This window comes from Coptis chinensis, chromosome 4, assembly GCF_015680905.1.
Source record: "Coptis chinensis isolate HL-2020 chromosome 4, ASM1568090v1, whole genome shotgun sequence".
In the NCBI taxonomy this organism is placed as follows: Eukaryota; Viridiplantae; Streptophyta; class Magnoliopsida; order Ranunculales; family Ranunculaceae; genus Coptis; species Coptis chinensis.
In genome coordinates, this window is record NC_141459.1 from 56,868,865 (window position 1) to 56,881,070 (window position 12,206).

The 12,206-nt window shown below is 34.8% G+C and overlaps 2 pseudogenes; both read left to right on the top strand.

Annotated features, from left to right (window-relative positions):
• Positions 1-1,574: 1,574 nt before the first annotated feature.
• LOC147504114 (germin-like protein subfamily 1 member 7) lies at positions 1,575-2,985 on the top strand (annotated as a pseudogene).
• Positions 2,986-7,462: 4,477 nt separating this feature from the next.
• LOC147504115 (putative germin-like protein 2-1) lies at positions 7,463-8,444 on the top strand (annotated as a pseudogene).
• Positions 8,445-12,206: the final 3,762 nt, after the last annotated feature.

Below are 12,206 nucleotides of genomic sequence, written 5' to 3' on the forward strand. Positions count from 1 at the left end.
GAATTCCTATAAAGAAGGAACTGTTGTCGCATTTTAGGAGGCGGGTTAAAGCTCTAAGATTCCAACCGTGGTGTACACCTTCGAGGTGGTGGGCCATCTTTAAAGAGATGCATCACGGGGATGGAGTCCGGAATTCTTTTCCACTTTTCTAGATAACCATGTTTGTACATGTATTGTTGTATGGTGTTTAGCTTGTGTGAGGTTACATGCTACCTCGATGAAGTTTAGGCGAGGAGTGAGAGTTTAGTCCACTCACGGATGTGTCGGGATCCTGAAAGCGGTCTGCGGTCATCGAGCGGTTGACCATCGTAAGTTAGGTGACAGCCCAGTATGGGGGTCGTGGTCACAGGCCCCCGAGTCCTAAAAGCTTTGGGGATTTTGTGTGTACGAACACGACAACGGCATTTCAGCTCCCTGCCGGTAAAATCAGGAAAACAACGATGCATGGTTCACACTGGAAAGTACTAAACCGAGATATGCCTGTGACTGGGGCTGAGTACCAGTCGTACCCTCACCATTCTAATAGGATGCAGTGGCCACAATAGTTGTATAATGATTGTGAAAACTATATTTTGAATATTAACGAAGCATGTCGAAATGATTTCTACTAGTTAGTGATGTATTATATAGTCACGATATTTGGATATTATTATGGAAACCCTGCATGTTTTAAATGTTTTCTATAAGTAGACTATTTATTGGTTATGTGCGTTTCTACTGGGCATAGTTGTTTGCTTATCCTACATTAACATTTCAGTCGAGCCAGTTACGGAGGAGGCTTTTCCTACCACTAGTGAGGAAGGTTACGGGGATTTGGGCTGATTTTCTTATGCTTGACGAGGGACAGGGTCAAGTCATTTTGTGGTATAGGGTGAAATTAGCTCATTTTGGTTGTATAGAGAGAGCTTCGCTCATTTTGATGTAATACTTGATGTATTTGAGTTGCAGTTACACTTAAGCATTTGGTGGATGTATATACTATTGTGTATAAGGTTGGTTTTATATAGATATGGTTGTTGGAAGGTTGTAGTATATGATTTCCAGGTTATGACAGGTTTTTTTTGTATACGAACGTCGATAAAACAAAGGAAACTCTGCTGAAATTTCGTTAGAATTGGGATGGTGTCGGCCTCGAGATTCACTCCTTGTCCTCGGGATGTGTGTTGGGTCTCGGGGCGTGACAGTTAGTGAGTTCCATCGACGCCTAGCGAATTATTTGAATGTTGGCATGAAGATGGATGATGAGGATCAAGCGGCATGTTTAATATTCTCTTTGCCTGAAAGCTATGAGCATCTAATGACTACCTTTATGAAAAGAGAAGATGTTGATCTTGACGAAGTTCAAAGTGCGCTTCTTTCTTATGAGTTGATGAAGAAGACACGAGTTGAGAATATCATTGATGCAGGACAAGGGCTAGTGGCAAGAGGAAGGTCATATGAAAAGGCTTCTACAAGCAATGAGAAGTCTAGGTCCAAGTCAAAGAAGCCTTTGACACATGTGAAGTGCTATAATTGCAATGAAAAGGGACATTACACAAGTAATTGTCATCACCCGAAGAAAGATAACAAGTATAATGGTAAGAAGAAAAGTAAGGCTAAAGTTGAGGCAAGTTTTGCTTCAGGCTCTGAAGGGGACGATGTGAGTCTATGTGTGTCCACACAAGACTATATGGCCGTAAGGTGGATTCTTGATTCCGGATGTTCCTACTATATGTGCTCGAATAGAAAGTGGTTTACTTCTTATGAGAGCATTGATGGTGGTTTCGTTTTGATGGGTAATGACGTTTCTTGTAAGATATGATGGTAGGAATTGGAACTATACGGGTCAAGATGCATAATGGTGTAGTGAGGACTTTAATCGATGTGAGACATGTTCCTGAGCTAAAGAAAAACCTTATTTCTCTTAGTACCTTGGATTCCAAAGGCCACAAGTTTGTGGGGGAAGGTGAAGTCCTAAAGATTGTTAGTGGCTCTTTAGTTGTGTCATAACCGTTTAGTTTCGACACTTCGGTTTCTTGGAACAACAGTCATTGAGCTTCTCAAGAGACTTGAGAAGTTATGGACAGTAACGTTATGACATTTGATTCTAACGAGTTTGTTTTTAGAAGAATATGATTTGCTATTCCGAAAGGACTTGCGGCGCAGCTTGTTACACGCTTGTCCTAATTATTTGGAAAATTTCTCATCAGTATCAATAAAATTTCCACTTAAAAAAAAAAAAAAATGGTGGCATTACCTTGTCCAACGGAATGTGGATAAAAATTATTTTGAGAATCACATACATTCTGAATACTTATTTGGTGTTTATAATTTGTTTACATATACATTTCAGAATACTTACTCCAAAATTTCTGCTTCTAAACCTGATTATTATAAATATTGTACGTTTGTTAAATTATTCATCTATCTCAGATTTCCCCTTTTCCTTCTTTTGTGTGTATGTGTGGCAGCACTAGTGAACGGTAAATTCTGCAAGGACCCAGAAATTGCTGATGCAAAGGATTTCTTCTACTGGGCTACACTTACCTGGAAACACATCCAACTTCTTAGGATCCAAGATCACCCCGGTCACTGTGGCTCAAGTACCAGGACTCTAACACTCTTGGAATTTCCATGGTAGGCATAGACTTCGCGCCATGTGGTGTCAACCATCCACATTATCACCCTCGAGCCAGCGAGATCTTGACAGTATTGGAAGGGACACTTCATGTTGGTTTCGTTACCTCGAATCCTGAAAATCGTCTAATTTCCAAAGTCCTTCTAAAGGGAGATGTTTTTGTTTTTCCAATGGGTCTCATTTATTTTCAACGAAACATTGGATGTGGAAATGCTATTGCCATAGCTGCATTCGGCAGTCAGCATGCAGGTGCGGTAACTATAGCCAATGCCGTATTTGGATCAAATTGTAATATCCCAAGTGAAGTTCTCACTAAAGCCTTCCAATTAGAGAACAATGTAATTGATTATCTAGAAGCAAAAATCTAGAGGAACTACGGGACAAGATTAAGAACTCTAATTTCCTTCATCAATGTGTGTGCCATGTATTTTTTCACTCGGAACTAGTACCGACTTGATATATTATAATTTTATTTACACATGATTTTATGAACTAGTGAATGATCTAACACTCTTTGTATGTAAATTTGCTAATGCATGTCTCAATTCAAATGGAAACTAATATTTTTACAGTTTGATATATTGACTTGTGGTACACAGCATTAATCACCCGATTTCTGATAAAAAGTAAAATCACATAAAAAATCAGATAACATATCGATTTAGTTACCAACAAACTAATATATATTGATATGCAGCCCTACCTTCCTCAGATGAATGTGAAATTACATGCTAGAAGTTCATATAATACTGTTTGTAGTCGGTCAATAGTATCCAAATATTATATACTTGCAAACACGTGTTGATCGGGTCTTTCATTTTAAATAACTCTTTTCAGTGTTCACCCTTAAAAGATTTATGTTTATGTTTATAAACAAAAGTTCATAAAATTGATGCTGGTACAGTGTACTAAGGCTGGGTCCTGAACTCCTGATTGTGGTTTGTGATAAATTATATATTATATAAAAATGGCTAACTGGGACGAGGAATGTTTCAGTTGGATTTGGTTCTAGATAGTGAGACCTTGTCAATATATGCAAGTTTGGACTGCAATACAAAAGGGTCCTGTTAAATACACTCTCCGGTTCATAAGAGGGCACTTTCCGACTCGGAAACCGGTTTTGGTTAAGAGTAACCCAGTTGGTTCACTAAAAAATTAGAAGGGCACGCTTTTGAAACCGGGTGACTTTGTATGCAGGTTTTTAGTACTATTTTCATAGGTTACTAACAGTGTAAAGTATCTTCGAGACTTTCTCTTCTCTCCTCCTCACGGCCACCCCCACCGCCTCCTCTCCTTTCTTTACGTTTAAATTACTACCGACATAAAAAAAAAAAAAAAAAAAAAAACACCTAAGTCTCGCTTCGTTTGGAGTTTTTGCTTTGTTTTTTGGAGAAATTGGATTTTGGTAGTGGGATTCTAAATTGAAGACATTGCATTTACTGTTCAAAGCATATTAAAGTGGTATCTAGTTGCTCACAATTGCTCAAAATGTTGGTGTTTAGTTGCTGAAAAATGTTGGTATCTAATTGCTGAAAATTGTACTAGTAAAATGGTAACCAGTTACCGAAATTAAAACTCAATTTCGGTATCAAGTTGGTAATTTGATAAATGGTACCTAGTTGCTGCAAATTGCTCAAAATTTTGGTGTTCAATTGCTGAAAATTGTATTTGTAAAGCGGTAACTAGTTACTAAAACTCAATTTCGGTATCCCTAATTTGAGATAATTGCTCAAAATTTTAGTGTTCAATTGTTGAAAATTGTAATAGTAAAGCGGTAACCAGTTATTGAAATTAAAACTCAATTTCGGTATCCAGTTGCTAATTTGATAAATGATATCTAGTTGCTGAAAATGACTCAAACTTTTGGTGTTCAGTTGTTGAAAATTGTATTTGTAAAGCGGTAACCAGTTACTAAAACTCAATTTCGGTATTCCTAATTTGAAATAATTGGGTGAAATATTGAAATATCGAGATGTCTAACCCTAAACCCTAAACCCTAAATTGAAATATTGATAAATGGTATCTAGTTGCTCAAAATTTTGGTGTTTAGTGGTTGAAAATTGTATTTGTAAAACTCAATTTCGTTGTCCCTAATTTGATAAATGGTATCTAGTTGCTCAAAATATTGGTGTTCAGTTGTTGAAAATTGTATTTGTAAAGTAGAAACCAGTTACTGAAATTAAAACTCAATTTCGGTATCCAGTTGCTAATTTGATAAATAGTATCTAGTTGCTGAAAATTGCTCAAACTTTTGGTGTTCCGTTGCTGAAAATTGTATTTGTAAAGTATTAACCAGTTACCGAAATTAACATAAGATTGAGAATACTACAACATTCTACGATTCCTCTTTTTTCCCCTTCCCTTTCACAATAACTTTTGTCCCAAACCTATGACATATGTTGTCAATTTCCACTTCCAATTCCAATGTAAGCTTTCAATGTGCTTAAATTAGACTTAAATCCAATAAAAAGAAAATAGATAGACATATACCCAACTTAAAGAAAACAATTGAAGTGGAGAAGATAAGTCAAACAAATTACCTTGCAAGTGTGTGGATTGGGTGAGTTTTCATGCTCACCACCCCCCATAGTTTTAAGTTTTTGTAATTTTCTATATTAGGAATGGAGAAGACGTGTTTAAAGAGAAGTAGATTTGAGGGTGGGGAAAGAAAGAGAGTAGAAAAGGGGCTAAAATTTGGGTTTGAATTTAAGTTTGAATTTGACGGGGAAGTCAAAAAGTTGAAAATGAGTTTTGAGTTTGAGTTTGAGAGGAAAATTCAAATCAACCTAAAAAGATAATAAATTGATTTCGAAATTTCATATAAACAATTGGGCAAAATATTGAAATAGTATTGAATTATTGAATAATTGGTCGAAATATCAAAATTGTTTTGAAATATTGAAATAATTGGTGGAAATGAAAACTCAATTTCGGATGTCGAGATATCAAAATAGTTGAAATATTGAAATATCGAGATGTCTAACCCTAAATTAGGAATATCGAGGAATCTCAAATTTTGATACCATTATAAATTAAAATAATAAAAATAAAAACATATATAATAAAATAGGTGTTAGATTAGATAATGAATATTAACTTCCAAATGTACTAGATGATAGATACTAGATTCAAAATATAGTTAGAACTGTATTTTTTTTTTTTTTTTTTTTTTTTTTTCGAAATATAGTTCTATTATTGTTAGAACTGTATTGGCTAAACCCTAAATATATGTACAGTTGCTACATACCAATTATGAAATCATAAATAATAATCAAAATGTTTTATTATGGAATGGGAAATGGGTTTAAATTATATCATTTAATCAAACTTTAATTTGTTGGTAAAAATTAGATGTTAAATCGATTCAAATAAAGTCTAGTTAGAACTATACTATTTCAAACCCTAAATCCTAAACATAAATAAAGTTGCTACTAATTCTGAAATAAAAAATTATAACCCAAACATTTTATTATAGATTGGAGAACGGGTTAATTTAAATAATTATATCGTCTGATCCAATTTTAATATGTTGGTAAAAATTTAGATATTAGATTCAAAGTGTAGTTAGAACTGTACTAATTCAAACCCTAAACCCTAGACATAAGTATAGTTGCTACCAATTCTGAAATAAAAAATTATAACCTAAACGTTTTATTATAGATTGGATAATGGGATTAAATTATATTATATAATCCAATTTTTATTTGTTGGTAAAAATTTAGATATTAGATTCAAAGTCTAGTTAGAACTGTATTTATTCAAACCCTAAACCCTAGAGACATGTATAATTGCTACCAATTAGAAAATAAAAAATTATAACCTAAATGTTTTATACTTATTAGAATTAAGTTATATATCACCTAAAATAACTATAAATAAGTTAAAATATGCTAATTATTAATCAAATTATTATAAAATAGATGATGAAACATTTAAATATTGGAATTTGACAACACAGCAACAAGATACTGAATGGTTTAAGAATTTTCAGTGTCTATTTGTTGTATCTTTACTTGGTAAATGGTAACCCGACACTATAATTTATGGTTATATTTCAGCAACTCGTTACCGTGGTTTATAGTATTTTACGGCAATGTGTTACCGTTCCTCAAAATAGCACATACATCAAGATTACACAAAATTTATTTTGAAATCTAAGATTCAAACTATCGTAATCTATTTAGTTTCAATTTCATTAGGCAATTTCAATTACATTAATCTCCAATTTATTCTTTTTCATGTTCAATTGGTTCTTATAACATCATATAATCTTCAATTTATTCGACATTGAGATATGAGTAGTTGTATTGCGATAAATCGTTCATTTGAGAGTTGGGTAATGATACATACTCCATTTAAGAGTTAAAATACAGAGGTATTGAGAGTTGAGAAGTAGAGGAAAATTGAGTTGAGTTGAGTCAAGAAAAATTGAGTTGGATATAGATAATTGGAGAAGGAGAGTGTATTTTGATAGTGTATAGAGTTGCATAGTGCAAATTAGTTAGTTAAGGGTAATAGGAGGTTACCACTATTTTTTATGGGGAGTGCCCTCTTAGAAAACATAGGTTTTAAGTTGGGACACAAATGTAATAACAAATTTCCGGTCGGAGAGTGCCCTCTTAGAAATTGAGAGTGTATTTAAGATTATCCTAAAATAATTGGTGTTTTCTTTGGTTCACAGTGCCTGCAAGCAATCTCTATGACTATATATAGACTTATAGAGTACTCAAGCTATGCTAGTTTCATAGCTTTAACTGAATCTGCTCCTCCTACATTCAAACACTTTGAGACATTTTTCCTATTCTGTTGCGAATAGTGATCGAATTGATATAAGGAAATTTTGTCATGGCCAACCACATTCTTTTGTTGATTTTGTTAACCCTCACTTATTCGTTTGCATTTGTGTCAGCTGAGCCTAGTCCATTGCAAGATTTTTGTGTTGCAGATTTTAATAGCACATGTATGTTAATCCTTAATGTTGGTAATTTTCCATTTTATTATATTGGTAAGATTGCATTATAACGCTGATTATTACGACATTTTCATAGATTGCTATGGAAGAGTCTTTAAATTTTTGGTCATTTGATCGTAAGATGTTAATATTTATTCCACCACGTTTGGCAGTGCGCGTGAATGGTCTAGTTTCCAAGGACCCAAAGCTTACTCAAGCGAACGATTTCTTTTTCTCTGGAGCACGCTTACCAGGAAACACGACAAATTCTGTGGGATCTAAGGTCACCCCTGCTAATGTGGCTCAAGTACCCGGACTCAACACTTTTGGTATTTCCATGGTACGCATAGACTTTGCACCATGGGGTATCAACCCACCACACACATCCTCGTGCTACTGAGATGCTGACCGTCTTGCAAGGCACACTCTATGTTCGCTTTGTCACCTCGAATCCTGAAAATCTTCTAATTTCCAAGACACTTCAAGTGGGAGATATGTTTGTGTTTCCAGTAGGTCTCATTCATTTCCAATGCAATGTCGGAAATGGAACTCTCATTATTGTAATCGCCAGATTGAAAGCGGTCGAGAATCCGTGTACCGTCATTGTAGTTAATGCAGTATTCGGATCAAACCCGCCCATCCCAAGTGATATTCTCACCAAAGCCTTCCAACTAGATAAGAAAGTGGTTAAAAATCTTTAGACCATATTCTAACTGATGATCAATGAAAGGAGGAAATGTGGATGATGAAATTCTGGCGATTATATGTTTGTATTCATTGAAGAATAATAACTATATAGTTCATGTCATTTTCTTTATGCTTTTGAATGTTTACTCTTTTGTTATTACCAAACAATATAAATGGTCATTCTTTCTGGTTTAATTCGGTTTGTTGTCCCAATGTCCCATTGACATAGTTGTTGTTGTCCCAATGTCCCATTTATTACTATATATATATATATATATATATATAATAATTAATGGATATATTAATGAGTTAATGGGCTTAATTGTTACTAGGAATCCATTTTTGCTGCAATTTTTGGGATGCTAAGTTTGTTTCTGGATGAATGAAAAATAGTCACGTGACCTATAAATAAAGGATCGTTTTCCATTATTTCCTTCTTTTTTTGTTTTCTTCCCAGTATTATCACACATAAACTTAAAAACAAAGCAAAATTAACTGTTTCATAAGGTTACTAACAGTTCATCTCAAGGTTTTGAAGTAGCCGAATATCATAAATTCATTTCGATTAATAGCGAACTCTACAATCAAAAGTCAAAACATCTAAGTACCATTCAACTTTGGTTGTTGAAAATTAAACTTGAACTAAAATTCAATTGTTTCTCAATAATAATAGAAATTTGATTCCAAACTTCAAATGTCAATAGGCCTTGAAGAGTTAAAGTTCATCACACTCCATCCAAAAAACAAAATCATCACACAAAGAGATGGGTTGGGGTGGGAGTGAATTTAGAGATTGTTGACGAAGATAATAGGATATGTTTGGCATTAATTGGCTTTTGGGGGTCACTTATTAACTTAAAAAGTTGACAAAAAGTAATAAAAAACGGGGTTTGTTTCAATTGTGTGTATGGTGTGTTCTCATTGGGCTAGAAGCAAACTCAGCATACAAACATTGCAGCAAAAATGGGCTCGTTGTACTAGCAAAAGTGCACGCTCTTGCACGTGGTCAAATCAGCAGTGTAGTTAAAACGTCTTGATTGGAAGAATAATATATACATGCATTTATCTTAGGGCTCCAGTATTGGCACCTCATAAAATAGGACTAGCACCCCTTTTGGATGTTATATAGTGTCTTGACCATCTTATTTAGTGTCTTGAACAGTTTATTTGGTGACCTATATCATCTAAATGGGTGCTAGTCCTATTTTATGGGGTGTCGATAACGCCACTCTTTATCTTATATCAAATGTGACTGAGTTCTTCCTTCAATAGCATTTTTCGTGCCTTTGGTACAAAGAATTTTCCATCAACATGCAAATTCAAATGCAAACCAAACTAAATACAAACTAACAAAATGAAATTTCAAATAGGTGTGAGAAAGTAAAAGCTACCAAGAGTACTGTAGACCTGTAGTGATCATCAATGGTTACATATGAACCATCAAAAGTGATTTGAATATCATAAATAGCAATGACTACAACAAAACTTACAGACACATATAAGAGCAAAACATTACCTTTGGCGTTAAGTAGCAGGCATATGTAAGTGTATTTTCACTATTTTGGTTGAATTTCATAACAAAAACAAAATTTACCAAAACAAATAAAATCAAATTTGAAAATGGCATACACACAAAATTACTAAGAATGAACCGGATCTCCACCAAAACAATTACCACCTTCAATTGATAGACGACATTAATTGATTATTGGTAACTGAACCCTATAAGAAACTGAAGTTGCACATAGTGATTGCAAACATTGGTCAACCTTAAATGATATTTCAGTTCAAATATTTACATTAATATTGCATAACCATGACTAAATATTTGCTTTGTTGGTTAGCATCCTCACCCAATGCTTAAGTTTGCATCACCCAATGCTTTAGCTCTATTCTCGAATACAACTTTCCCTAGCACATTAATGTTTGTTGTGGCATTAATTCAATCATTTTTTCCTCCCTTAAGCTACGTGTCATCAAGATCGTTTGTTCCTATGCAATTTGCTTGAAGAACTATGAAATAGCAGCTTCCTTTAAACAAATGCACATATAGCTGCAAGTTGAACAATTGACAAAAAGAAGGCTCTCAAACATAACTCCACATAGATAATAAGCAAAGAGAAAAAAAAGGAAAAATACATAATAAGACAGGAGAAGTGTTTGAGAACATACCATGAATGATGTGTATAATACCCGACCCTTGATTTTCACCTCCCTTTTATTCAACCGAACCCCTTTTATGCAATCAGAAACCTAATATGCCAAGAGAACAAGAACAATTCATCTAAAGAAAGTTTTACTAGAAGTATTGGATGGTTCATAGATTGTCAAATGATATATGACAGTTTCCATTCAGCTTCAAATGAAACTAAGAACTCTTTCTATAAATCTATAAAGATTTTTGTTAGAACTAAGATTCTAAAAATACTTCTCTACATTATAGGGGTGATCAAGAAAAAAAAAATTACATTATGCTTATTGAAACTGCATGCAATTTTGAGAGCGAAAAATAATGAATGCACCAAGTATAAATGCAAGTTAAGAAAGTTTGCAGTCATAACACAAGTATAAATAAGGTATTTGAGTTTTGACATCGGCATTGCCTCAGTAGCGTCCTGGTAGGTGGTCAAATAGTAATTTAATTAAAACTTGGTAAGTGGTCAAGAGTTAGTTTGCAACTCCTCATACTACATCAGCCACTCAAGAATAATTAAGGATCATAATAATTCAACCAATTGAAAGAAGATAGCAAGTGTTGTGGATAAATTAATGCGAAAACAATGTTATTCACTACAAATAGATTAATCTTACACAAGGATTGATCCTTCTCTCTAGACAAGACTTTAACACCCTCCAAGTACTATCCCAACACTTCTCAATGTCAATTAAAAAGCATATAAAGTAAAACAATTAATGTAAAAGAGACAACACCACAAAACAAGGATATATCGTGGTTCGATAATATGCCTACGTCCACACTGTGAGTTCCAAGCTTTACTAGATGTCCAGAGTAACAAATTACAAGAGCTCTCAATTCACTCACAAAGAATGAATACTCAACTCACTAAGAATTGCTATTTTATAATCTCTCTCTTTCTTGGTTTTGGTTAGGTTAAGTTTTTACAAAAAAATCTTATATTTATATTGTTTCCGAAAACAGTCGAAGTCTTGCTAAAATACGGTGGTATGGCCGCCTTTTGCCAGAACAAAAGTCGAAGCGTCAGTGGCTAACTTAACAACTTGTTCGTAGCCAAAGAGAGGAGCGCGGGCGCACCTAACAACTTGTTCTCCAAAGAGAGAAAAAACTCCTTTTTTCTCTACATTCTCAACCTCGGTAAGGTTTTAACACATAAAATCGAGCCGAACACATCCAACAAGAAGTACTAGTCTCGGAACTCGCCGTCAACTGCCCCGAAGGGCCATGCCCACAAAGGGCTCTTTCAAACATGTAGGATTTGGAACAAGTACAAACAGTGTTGGAACTTAACTCCGGTGACAACCTTTGTCATCATATCAGCAGGATTGTCATGGGTGTCCACTTTCTCAAGTGCTACACCCCCATCCTTAACGACATCTTGTACAAAGTGATAACGGACATCAATATGCTTGGTCCGAGCATGATGAACCTGGTTCTTAGCCAAATGAATAGCACTCTGACTATCATAATACAAAGCAACACTATTCTGCTCAATACCCATATCAGCCAGAAGACCTCGAAGCCATAGTGTCTCTTTCACTGCCTCTGCCACTGCCATATACTCTGCCTCAGTAGTAGATAGAGCAACTATAGCCTGTAGCATAGACCTCCAACTAGGGGTGGGCAATGGGCCGGGTCGGGTTAGCCCGGCCCTAAACATTTAAAGCCTTTCAGTTATTAGGGTCGGGCCGGGTCATAAGTCTAAATTTCAAGCCCTGACCTACCCTAAGCCCTCTTTAACAGTTTAGGGCCGG